A 12,248-nucleotide genomic window follows, 5' to 3' on the forward strand; every position below is an offset into this window, starting at 1 on the left:
AAACCCAGTGGAGCACAAGCCTCCTTCCTGCAAGTGGTGTCGCCAAAACCCAAAATTGTTTTATGTGATCTAAATACCTAATGCGATGCTCTGTAAGGATGTGTAAGACTGTCTCTCTGGCAAATAAATGGCGCTCAACAAGTACTTTTATATAGCTGAATATCAATAATTTGTTATTATTTACCATGCCCCACATGTATTCTCATGATCACAGATTGAACTGAGGCGTTTAATACGATTTCCTCAAGGTTAGGCCTACTCTTAATAGCTGGACACTAAATCAGGCCACTTACCCTTTTTCTCCTGTGAACTGTTTAGTGAAGATTTTTTTCTCTATAACTTTCAAAGGGAACTCCTTTCTAAACTGATCTGTAGATTTCAATTAGGGGCTGCAACTGTATTAGTAGACCGCACTTCTGCCAGTCCTCCAGGAATCCTAATGCAAACTCCTGGGGGCAGAGGCACGTCCGTGAGTGCCTCCTTGGGAATCTCACTCTGTTTAGTATTTTCTTTTGGTGCTTCAGCAGCAGCATTAAAAATACTCTGCAGCAGTTATTTCCCCGAAGTCTAGATGTTAACTTAAAAATAATGCATTCATCTATACATTAAACTTCAACCATGTTTGCATTTATTAGCCTAGATTGCGAGGAATTGACGATCGATTTGTGCATTGGTCTATACCGCGGGGGGAGGGGTTGTGTTCCTAAGAAACATTAGCCAGTGGCTCCGCCCCCATCTCTCTTTCCAGCGCTCTGAGCCAAAGGTTTCGGAGTACGGTGTGTAAAAAACGTAGGCGCGTTTGGCAAGGCTTTGGAAATGATAATATGGCTCCACGATTTTCCACAAAAAGACCACAAACAGCGCTAGAGCCAAAATAGTACTTAAAATCTATCATATCCGGCAGTTGGATTGCTACAAAGTACAAGCCGTCAAGTCCACAGAGACGGCTCCTGCTTTCGCCCTGCAAGCATCGGGCAGGCGACACGTCGCGAGCGAGCTCAGCTGCAGAGGAGGCAGAGCATCACCTGCAGTCCGGCGCGTGGGAAAAGCGGCCGGGGGCGCTGGGAAGGGAGGGAGCCGGAGACGTGGGCCGAGCCGGGCCCGCAGCCGCTCCGGTGCCGAGGGCCGGAAGCGCCTGCGCTCGCCGGGGACCGGAGGACGCAGCGGCGAGAAGGCTGCGGCGAGAGCCCGCGCCGCCTGGGCGCTCGCCGTCCCGACTGGCGCGCGGGCGGCCCTCGCCGGAGCATCCCGTCCGCGCGGCGGGGCGGAGCGGAGCGGGGCGGGGCGTGACGTCACCTCCCCTCCCCCAGTTCGTCCGAGGGGGAGGAGTGGGGAAAGAGGCAGTGATCCGCCGCAGCTCGCGGCTGCAACTCCTCAACTCGGCGGCTGGCTGCCTGGACGTGTCCCGACCAACTTAGCTTCTCCCTGCCGCCTCTCTCGTCCCCACGCACTGCTCTCGCCCTCGCGTTGCGCCCTGGACGGAAGCCTCGGGAGATGCAGCCACCGGGGGCTGCACCGTGCGGGACGATCGCACCCTGGCTGGGGCCATGCTGAGGATCGGAGGGGGGCAAAGTTGGTACTGGAGACTCTCGGCGCTTAAGAAATATACCCAATCGCCTGGGGATTACAGAGCTGTCGGTCGGGGACTTTAAAGCGACGCTTTGAACGTTCGACTGGGCTGGTGAGTTTTGTTGTTGGTTTAATGTTCGCTTTTTCATCTTTTAAGTTTACACCTAAATGAAATGACGTGGGATGTTTGGCTTTCATCTAGTGTCGCCAAAGCGCGTGCATCCTACAGGCTTCTGGGCTCGGGAAGCTGCACACCCGCTGCGCACGGCGCGGGAATGAAAGCTCTTTAGTGCACAGTTTGGGGCACTCGTGAAATACACACAGAGCACTGTTCAAAAGAACTTGGAGAGCTACGATGTGTGTGCATCATTCTCAATGTAACTTACTGTAGAAATGGTGCCGGGGAGGGCGCATCGGGAGGCGCGGGATCTGCAGTGGCGCAGCGCCCTCTAGTCCAGGCACCCGGCAAAGCGCGCTCCCTGCCCGGTCGCGGGCGGACCGCGAACTTGGATCCGCCAGGAGCCCTGGAGGCGTGGGGGCGCGACGCCTGTCGCCTCCACTCTCATCTCCACTTGCCACCCCTCCTGGTCTCTTCGTTAACCGATTTCCAGATTCCGGCCGGGTGAAATGTACCCCGTTGCTGTAGGAAAACCGTTTTCTTTCGGGACCCGACCCCGAACCTCTAATTTGCACGGCGTCTTGAGGACAGTGTTGGAAAGGGCCCGTTTCTCAAGGGCCAAACTTGGAACTTGAATCATGTTTTCCGTGCGGGGGCAGGTGATTCGATGGGAGTCGGAAAAACACCTCGGTGTGGATCCCAAGGATCTAAGGATCAGTTCGGGAGGGGGAGGGGAGTGGCCGCGAACGAGCCTGAAATCTCTCTGGCTCCTGGCGTAGAAGTACAACTTCTTTCAGGCAGTTAGGTTTCTCAGCGAGCCTGGAAAAGCAGGATTCCCAAACAGAGGGTTTAGACCCTGTAAGCGCTGCTTTCTGTTTATGAATGGCAATTTTCTCCAGTAGCCATTGAAGAAATCACGTGTTTTATTTCATGATACGTCTTTTTACTTTTCTCCCTGCCTCCTGCCACACGGTCTTGGGCGGCTGTGTTTGGCCACGTTAGGATTTGGCAAGGGGAACAAACCTAGGTCACTTTGCAGATCACGTTGCCCATTTTCGAGATGTTACACGTGTGTGAAACTGGCCTCCACGATCACTTGGTGCAGTTAATGGCTGTGGCCCAGTCTTTGGAAGACGGTGTTTGTGTGTGCTGTATGTCTGTGTATCTTAGATAGTACATAGAAAATACACCCGCACATGCTTAGTGGTACAAATGAGCATGCATTATTTTAGTCACAACCTGACACTTATTTTTTTCAATCCCCTTTAAAATGTCTACAGGAATGAGCATTAACGCCTAAGTAAGGGTGATTCTCTTAGTTTTCGCCCCCGTCTGAATCGCAGGTTCTTTCCCCCCCTCCATCCGCAGGGAAATCGGATCTGTTCGTGCTTAGATTTCGAGCCTCCCAAACTTTCCAAGCTCATGTCCACTCTCTTCTCCCGACCGTGTCCCAGACGCCGGCGAGCCCTCGGCCTCGGCCCAGTCTCAGCGGCGCTGACCCCGCGGAATCGGGCTCTAGAGCCGGCGTCTAGGCCGGGCTCGCAGCCCTGCACGTCGGACGGCGCCCCCGGGCGCGGGGGGTGGGGGGGATGGAGGGCTCCCCGTCTCCCTCCGGAGCTTGTCGTTTCTCGTTGCACCGGAGTTCGCTGGGCCCTGGAGCCGACTTAGCCGCTGGGAAAGAGCACGAGGCTTCGCCAGCAGCCTTTTGTCCCCGCAGAGCCGGAGGGCTTTCCGCCGAGGGGCCAGCTTTGGGGCTTGATCCCAGAGAAACCGGGGACGGGTGGGCGCTGGGGTCCCCCAGAATGGCACGGAGAGATAGCCCCGGCGATTTCATTGTCTGAGCACTTGAGTGTGGATTGAAAGAGGAAGTAGATTCCGATCTCACCGGAGACCTTTGGAAAGGTTTTATGCTATCCAGCAATTGCGGACCCCAAAGCGAGCTATTTAAATGCAGATTCCGGAATTCCCTAAGGGTCCTAGCGGTTTATCCGAAAGGTTGTGCGGCAAATTAAGGTATTTGTTTAAGCTAACATCTCCGTTTTCCAAACTGTGGGCATTCCCTACGAATCCCTTGCACACTAGCGCACGTGCTGGCCGTAACTGACATCGGCACGAAAAACTAGCCTTCAACTGCCCCCTGGAGCGGAGCGTCTCGAAACCACGCTGCGCGCTGGGTCGATTCCTTCCTGCGCCTTCCTGGCTTTTGTGGGGGGTTGTGGCTCTTTGACCCGGGGCTGGGCGCCGACGCCCGGCGCTCGTAGGGTTAGCGTCCGGCCGCCGGGGAAAGTGGGCTCGAGTTTCCGCGCCTGGGAAACGAGCGCCGGCGCTTGAGGGCGTGGCCGTGGGCGGAGGGATTCTCCAGACCGGGCGCGTGAGGCGCCCTGCCCGGCGACGCGGCCTTGGAGCGGGGCGCGCGGCCGGCCGTGTGGCTTCTGAGCGGGCTCGCGGGCGGCCGAGGCAGGTCGCGGACACCATGCGGCCTTGCAGGACCAGCGAGGCTTCCAGTAGACTCCCTTCCAGCTCAGGGGCGCGCTGAGGCGGGAGGTGCGCGACCGGAGAGCGCCGTCCGCCGAGCGCCGTCCGCCGAGCGGGCTAACTTTGCGGTAAGTTTGAGGTGAATGAAGTTCGGGAGGGCGGCAGGGAGCGCCGCGGAGGCTGCCGCTGCCAGTGTCGGGGCGGCTGGCGAGGTCCGTCCTGGCGCTTCCGAAAATTAGTTTCAGGAAAGCCCGGCAGGAAGGTTGGTGGTGCCCCGGGTGCCTTCCCACTTGGAAAGTTGAGCCCGGCGCTCGGTCCGGGCTTGCTGGGGGGGGGGGGGGCTGAGGCGGGGGCGGGAGTGCCGCCCGAGACGCGAACGGAATGGGAATTCCCGAGCCGTGCTGCCGGCCGGGAGCAGCCCGGAGGCTGCGGCGGCGGCGCCTGCCGCACTGGGCTTGGTCCCCGAGCCGTCGCTGGCCATCAAAGCGCCGGCCGCGGGGCAGGGCAGCCGGGACGGATGTAGCTGCCGCTGCGCCCCGCAGCTCGGAAACTTCAGAAACATTCCACTTTCTTCTCGCCCTAAGCGATCTCGCCCCTAGGTGAATTCTTCCCATTTAGCGTGCGTTCCCCGCGCGCGTGCTATCCTACAGGCTGGAAGCCCTGCAAGCTGATGGGGGTCTGTGACCTAGACTCGCTGAGGTCCCGCGGATGATTTGCGCCCCGGAGGAATGTTGCCCTGTGGATTCAATGTAACTGATTGCTTGTAGTTTGTGAATGGGTAGGATTGGAAAACTGCTAGGCTATAGACGTTTGCAACATAGGCAGGTTTTCTTAATGGAATTGTCACTAGTGTTCTCTGGAAGAGAAAGTTGTGTGGAAGATTTGATTCTTCCATGATTTTTCTTATTGAAAGTGCTTTCTTCTGGAACGATTATTCTGTAGTCACTAAGATTCCTCCCCCCCTCCCCCCCATGTGAATTGCAGGACTTTGAAAACAAGGAAGCAATTGTGTGCATCAGGAAAGTAAACTCATAAATATTTTCTGTGCAATTAATTTACTTTTTAAAGATTTATCTGAACTGTGGGTTCATTAAATGGCATTTGTTAACCAACTCTGGATCATGGTAGAGGACTTTGTTGTTTTTGAAACTTCAAAGTAATTTAAAATCGAAAAAGATTTAACACATGCATGACTAAATTTTTGTTCTTTTTTTACGAAGCACATTCTTTAGATTGAGAACGAAGTTTTGTAATAGTGATATTTTAAGTTTTTATTGTTATCCATACATCCAGTTAACCTATGTTAATTCTGGTGTTTTGGGAAAACAGCTCTGATCAATCACTTAGAATTATTACCTATTTTCCTTTATTCCTATTTCAGCTTGAAATTGTAAAAATGCCCCAAACCTAACGTAGTATTTTAAAAACAAAAATTTAAGCCATTTTTTATTTGATGTTTGAATTGAATAGGATTTGCATTTGTGTACGCATTTTTTGAAGAAAAAAATAAACCCTTTATCTTAGGCAAATTCCTTGTTACTCCCCAAGGAAATGTGGTAAAAGAATAAAACCATTCAGGCCACCTGTGTACTCATTTGTACCTCTTAGTCACGAGTAGTCACCCCTTTTTTTCAGCAGATTTTCTAGAGCCATGAAGGATGAGTATATGCCAAAAGGTGAATCTTGCAAAAAGCAAATTACCTGTAAAATCATACTGTTCTCATTTCCCTTACCTCCCTCCATTTTCAGTGCCTGCCTTTTAGAGCTAGCTATGAGCACTCAGTTCTTTGAAAGTTACAGGTGGAGGAGGGAGTCTTAGAAATTATCTGTTAAAACTTCTTTATGAAGTCTACCACCACCTGTTCCCCTGTCTAGTTTGGCAGGTTTTACATAGAATCAATAAGCAGAATCAAATTATTGTATTTTTATTCCATTAAATGTTCTCCCAGTGGCCCACTTCATGGCCTAAAGGACTTGCTTTAATAGCAGAGAGCCATAAGGCTAGGTGTGCTATTTAATCTTTATGAGCTGGAATTTGCAGGAGGTAAGCATTCTTTGACTAAATTATATAGATGATGAAGCCAGACTATGTTTTTGGCCTCACATAATTGCTCAATTTGCAGATTTCAGTTTATCTTTAAACACTGGGAAGGGGTTTTTTAAATGAGTGATGTGCGTAATTCATTTAACAAGAACTTGATGATACTTAAAAAGTTGCCCTTTCCCCATCGCACTATTCTTTCAACTATTACTATTCAGTCAGATTGGGATCTTGTATTTTTTGTGTTTTAAACGTTTGTAGAGAATCATATTTCTTTGTTTGAGGCATAGATTTAAATAGAGTGCTCAATTCTTCCTTAATCCAAGGATTCATTATGCATATGAAGATAAATCTATAAAGTAATAAAATATCTTCTAGAAATTACTGAGGTCAATTGTGTAGTCCTTCCAGTTCTACAATGCGGACTCTGCTCTGGCATCCCTTATAGCCATTTTGGAAGCATTTCAAGTTGGGTGGTGACCTCTTTCAAGGCTGTTGGAAATTAGAGCCATCTCCGGAGCAGTACTGGCAGAACTGTTCCTGGTCTGGTGGTTACATCTGGATTTTCTGTTAATTTGAGAATGATGTATTAGTTTACCATGTTTTCCCACCCTCTCTCCTCATTCTAATGACTTCAGCCCTGCCTCCTATTCTCCATTCTGGGACCGCATCCATTTATCTGCTCACCAATCTAAGAACTATGGTCCACTTGGTGCCAAATGTTGGGCCTGACACACTGGTGAACAAATCATGTGCTCTGCCCTTCAGGAGTTGTGCCGGTGGGAAAAGGACAAGCAAGCATTGAGAGGCCAGCATGGTGATGGAGCTCGGCCAGGTTAGGTGGAGTCTGTCCTAGTGAGTGGAGCACTGTGGGATACGTGGACTTTAGGATAGGGAAAGAAAGCAGTGTTGCAGAGAAAGACACAAATCCCGAGTGGGAAAGGAGAAGAGGTAGGTGTTACATTAATCCAGCTCTCTGGCCACAAGGTGGTGTCTCTGGCACAAGACAGCTTGGTGCCAGCCTTGCTGCAAGCCTATGGGAATGAATGTACCTTGTTGGATATAAGCAGTATCCTTAGGAGAGAAGATTAGGCAAGTAAGTAGGCAGAGGTCATGTTGTCAACGTCCTTTGATGAAGAATTCTTTGGGAAGAGTATACATAAAACGCTGCATAGTTTCAAGCGAGAAATTATATACCACAAAGACGTTTCCGTGAGTCAATAGGCTGAATGGGGAGAGGAGTAGAAAAAGGGAACATGGAAAGACTATTGTTAAGTGTGCCTGAAAAAATATGCAAGAACCAAGTGGCACTGGTGGAAAAAGAAGGGAAATCATGTTTTGATAGAAGTTAGGTCAAGCTCAAAACCATCCTCACTGCCATCTAGTTCATTCCAACTCGCAGGGACCCCATAAGATAGGGGAGAACTGTCCTCCGGGGGGTTTCTTGTGACTGCAAATCTTTTTAGAAGTAGAAAGGCTCGTCTGTGTCCTGAGTATCGGTAGGTGGTTTCAAACTGCTAACCTTGTTTTTAGTGACCCAATGTGTAACCCACTGTGCCACCAGGGCTCCTAAGAGGTTAGGGGGGTAGGAACAGAATATGTGAACTTTGCTTGTATTTGAAGGTGGGAGGAAGAGAGGGAAGGAAAATGAGAGGCCAGCAGGGGGTACGGGAGCAGGAGAGAAAGAGAATATGAATTAATATATGTGTATGTTAAAGATTTTAGTTCAATCTCCATTTTTCACATCAATCATGTCCAAAGGATTAAGCAAGTTCCTTGAGTTTGGACAGTTTATTAAGGACAAAGGCAGAATTCATTCCAGGCTTTGTATCTCCCAGGCCGCCTTTTTGGTTTCATTTCTTAGATGACAAATGCGTTTGATTTCGGTAGTGGCGAAACGTTCCCCTGATAGAGGAAAGTATAGAGGGGTGGCTGTTAGCTTTGGCCGAGATCCCTTCATGATGGAGGCGGGGTGTTTGAAGACTCCGTTTGTGTATTAAACCGTAAGGTGCTTCAAGAGTTGGGGTAGAATATGAACAAGTAGTGGAGAGAAGTAGAGTGTTAGTATTACCCCGTTGTTTTAGATGTGTATGTTTGCCTCTTTATTCAGAGAGTGTTGAAGGGGTGGGATTAGGGTGCCAACTGTGAGGATACATCAAAGAAGATGAATACTGAGAAAAAGTCATTTGCCTTGATGTTGGCTTGGGACCTCAGAAGCAACAAAGCTTCTGTGTGGGTTGTGTGGCCTGGGGAGGCCATGCAGGGTAACTGAGAGCAGAGGAGATTCTAAGAGTGTCAAGTTGATCCTGCAGAGACTACCTTGCTTTTTTTATGAGACCTTTGCTGTATATGGAAGAGGAAATTTAGGGTGTTATTTTGAGGGACAGGAAGATTTAAATGAAATGTGTTTTTGAATAGGGCAGACCCTGTGTAGGTTCGTAGACTCAGCAGAAGGTGGCAGGCAGTAGGGCAGGGGTTGTTGAGGATGTTTGAATGTGGGAGATAATTTAGGGCAGAAGAACCTCTGAAGAGGGAGACTTTTTTTGGCTTCCAGGGCATCTATTTGTAGCTAGGTGGGCTGAGTCTCTTTGAGGTGTGACAGAGAGAATAAATAGGTGAAGAGAACATTTTTAAGGAAAGGTGGGAAGAAGATGAAGGACTTTCTCACCGATGACTTTCATTTTCTCACTGAACGTTGGAATAGTCACATTCCCAATCCATTAATTTGTGACGCCTGTGTACCTAAATGTACAGGGGACATAATTTAACCCATAATCAAAACGTGCTAATTTAAGAATGGAAGGAAGTGGCCAGTGTTAATTACCAGCTGCCCTGCCAAAACATGTAAATTATTTTTGTTTGCAGAGAAAAGTTATGTGAAGTGGGATGATCTTAAATCACAGGGGCCAGCAGTTTACTTAATGAGCTTTGCTATGGGCAGAGTTTGTCACGGCAGTCACCGAGGGGAGGCTGGCTGGAGGATGAGTAATATACTGTAGTCCTGTCTCCTGATGTGGACAGAGAAGAATGAATTAGCACAGGTATGCCTAGCCTAGCTTAGTCAAAAATGTCCTTACAGCCAGTCCTTGTCTACCATACACTATAGTGTAAAGCAACTGGACAACATCTTTGTAATAGTAGCAGCCATGTTGTATAGGGGCATGTAGTAGGTAAATTACATCGTTGCTCTTTTATGAGGGCTGTTTAAAAATTAGGACATCTAAGCAAGTGTTCATTTCGTTAGAGTGAGAAAACTTCCATGGTGAATGTTGATGTTTTTACGTCTCAAAGGACTTTCAATGTGTTAAGGAAAAGACATCTGTCATTCTGCTCAGTGTTGAGTTTTAAATTGGAATCTGTTTTTGATTACTTGTGTACAGTATTTAAATTAAGTCATTGCTAGAATAATCAGACTCATGACAGCTCCATTGAAAACGAAGGGTATATAAATGAAATTACCAGAGGTAATTAAATGATACATACCAAGATTAAGGCTATTGTTCAGTTTCAGATTCCCATTACCCCATTTTAAAATTTTGCTTTAAATTTTATATAAAACCAAACTCACTGCCATCGAGTTGATGCCAACTCATAGTGATCCTCTAAGACAAGGTAGAACTGCCCCGGTGAGTTTTTGAGACTCTGTTCAAGGGTGTAGGAAGCCTTGTCTTTTCTCCCTCAGAGCAGCTGGTAGTTTTGAACTGCCAACCTTTTGGATGGCAGCCCGACATATAATCACTATGCCACTTAAAATTAGTATGCATACAGAAAGTAAACAAAATTTACTGATTAGTTTTTCGATGTAATGAAGACCTTAAAAATACAATGATGCAGGGAGCGGAGCAGGGAGCTCCTGAGGGAGTGCAAAGGATAGATTGTGGGGCCAGAGCGTGGCACCCCATCAGACTTGACTAGAGAACACGCCTAGATGTCAAAAATCAGACCTTGATCTACTTAGAGGTTTTTCTTTTTAAAAACAATTAAAATTTTTTCTTTTTAAAAAATTAATATATTCTTTTCTAGGTCATGGGTTTTCTTTTTTGTTGTCATCTTTGTGCTCTTTTTGTTGCTTTCTCTTGCCCTGCCTTGTTTTTTGGTGCATATTATTATCTCTGCAGATCTATGTAGGTAAGAGAGGCAGGATGAACAGTCTGAAGGAGAAAACAATGGGACTGATGGTTCTGGGGACACATGGGAAAGGAGAAAAGCAGGGAAAAGGAGGTGGTGCTGACCAACCCAGGGACAAGGGAGCAACTAGTGATCCAAAATTAGTGGCAAGGAGGGTGAGAGAGACCTGGTAAGGATTCAGTAAGGGCAAGGTAACAGAGAAATTACTGAAACCCAAATTGGGGCTGAGCATGATAGGTGACAAGGGGAAAGTAAAAGGAAATAGAGGAAAGAACTAGGAGGCAAAGGGTATTTATAGAGGTCTAAATACAGGCATGTACATATGTAAATATGTTTATATAGGATGGTGGGGAAATAGATGTATGTGCATGTATTTATAGGTTTAGTATTAAGGCAGCAGATGGACATTGGATCTCCACTCAAGTACTTACGCAATGCAAGAACACATTGCTCTATTAAAATGGCATTCCATGATGCTCACCTTCCCAACATGATCGCTGAAGACAAATGTGTGCATAAGCAAATGTGGTGAAAAAAGCTGATGGTGTTAGGCTAACAAAAGATATCTTCTGGGGTCTTAAAGGCTTGAAAAACAAGTGGTCATCTAGCGCAGAAGCAACAAAGTCCACATGGAAGAAGCACACCACCCTGTGTGATCACGAGGTGTCAAAGGGATCTCAGGTATCAGGCATTAAAGAACAAAAAAATCATATCATTGTGAATGAAGGGGGTGCAGAGTGGAGACCCAAAGCCTGTCTGTAGGCAAATGGACACCCCCTTACAGAAGGGTTGCAGGGAGGAGATGAGCCAGTCAGGGTGCAGGGCAGCAATGATGAAACATGCAACATTCCTTTAGTTCTTAAATGTCTCCTCCCCCCACTATCATGATCCCAATTCTACCTTAAAATCTGGCTGGACTGAAGGATGTACATTGGTACAGAAAGGAACTGGAAACACGGAATCCAGGACAGATGATCCCTTCAGGACCAGTGGTGAGAGTGGTGATACTTGGAGGGTGGAGTAGCAAGGGGGATCCGATTACAAGGATCTACATGTAACCTCCCTGGGGGATGGACAGCAGAAAAGTGGGTGAAGGGAGACATAGGACAGTAAGATAAGACAAAATAATAATTATTTGTAAATAATCAAGGGTTCATGAGGGAAGGGGAGTGGGGAGGGAAGTGGAAAATGAGCTGATGTCAAGGACTCAAGTGAAAGCAAATGTTTTGAGAATGATGATGGCAGCAAATATACTAATGTGCATGACACAATGGATGTATGTATGGATTATGATAAAAATTGTACAACCCCCCAATAAAATGACTTTAAAAAAATATTGTCTATGACTATTAAAATTTATTTAGAAAAATGCAGTCACATTGCCCCCATTATAAATACTATTTGGAAGCTATCAGTTGATTATGGCTGAGTCTCAAACAGGTATTCACAGTAAATTTTTTGAGAGTACTGTTAAATGATTTTAAAAAGCATTTAAATGTTTCATTTAATATTCAAAATTTGACAAACAGGAATCAACTCTTGTCTTTTTTTTTAAACAACTTGCTCGTGTGTCTTTGGAAATGTAGTTACGATCTTTCTTGCCATTTTACGATCTGTAAAAACAAACAAAAACGAAACTTAAAACACTGCTTCGCTAGTCATTAACTCGGATTATACTTATTGAGTGCTAACCCATGGTCAGTGGTTCAAACCACCAGACGGATGAGCGGAAGATGAGGCTGGTCTGCTCCTGCAGAGACTGACATTCGTAGAAACCCAAAGGAGCGGGTCTCCTGCCTGTAGGGGTGCTATGAGTCAAACTCTCTTCAGTGGCTGTGGGTTTTTGGTTGTTTGCTTGCTTGCTTTTGCCATCATTGATGCTGATATAAAATGAAAGAATTGGGGAGAATGTACTGT

General features: G+C 47.3%; 1 protein-coding gene across 4 annotated transcripts in view; it reads left to right on the plus strand.

Annotated features, from left to right (window-relative positions):
- Window positions 1–1,338: 1,338 nt before the first annotated feature.
- The window catches only part of FAT1 (FAT atypical cadherin 1), a 151,221-nt gene continuing 140,311 nt past the window's right edge, over window positions 1,339–12,248 (plus strand). For 3 of the 4 annotated variants that reach the window (XR_012785746.1, XM_075556789.1, XM_075556791.1), the window contains exon 1: window positions 1,339–1,681. The gene's annotated coding sequence lies outside the window, so the exon portion shown is untranslated. Of the gene's footprint in view, window positions 1,682–4,106; window positions 4,291–12,248 lie in introns of those variants that run through there. The other variant, XM_075556790.1, reaches the window with a different exon arrangement.

This window comes from Tenrec ecaudatus, chromosome 8 (genome assembly GCF_050624435.1).
Source record: "Tenrec ecaudatus isolate mTenEca1 chromosome 8, mTenEca1.hap1, whole genome shotgun sequence".
NCBI lineage: Eukaryota > Metazoa > Chordata > Mammalia > Afrosoricida > Tenrecidae > Tenrec > Tenrec ecaudatus.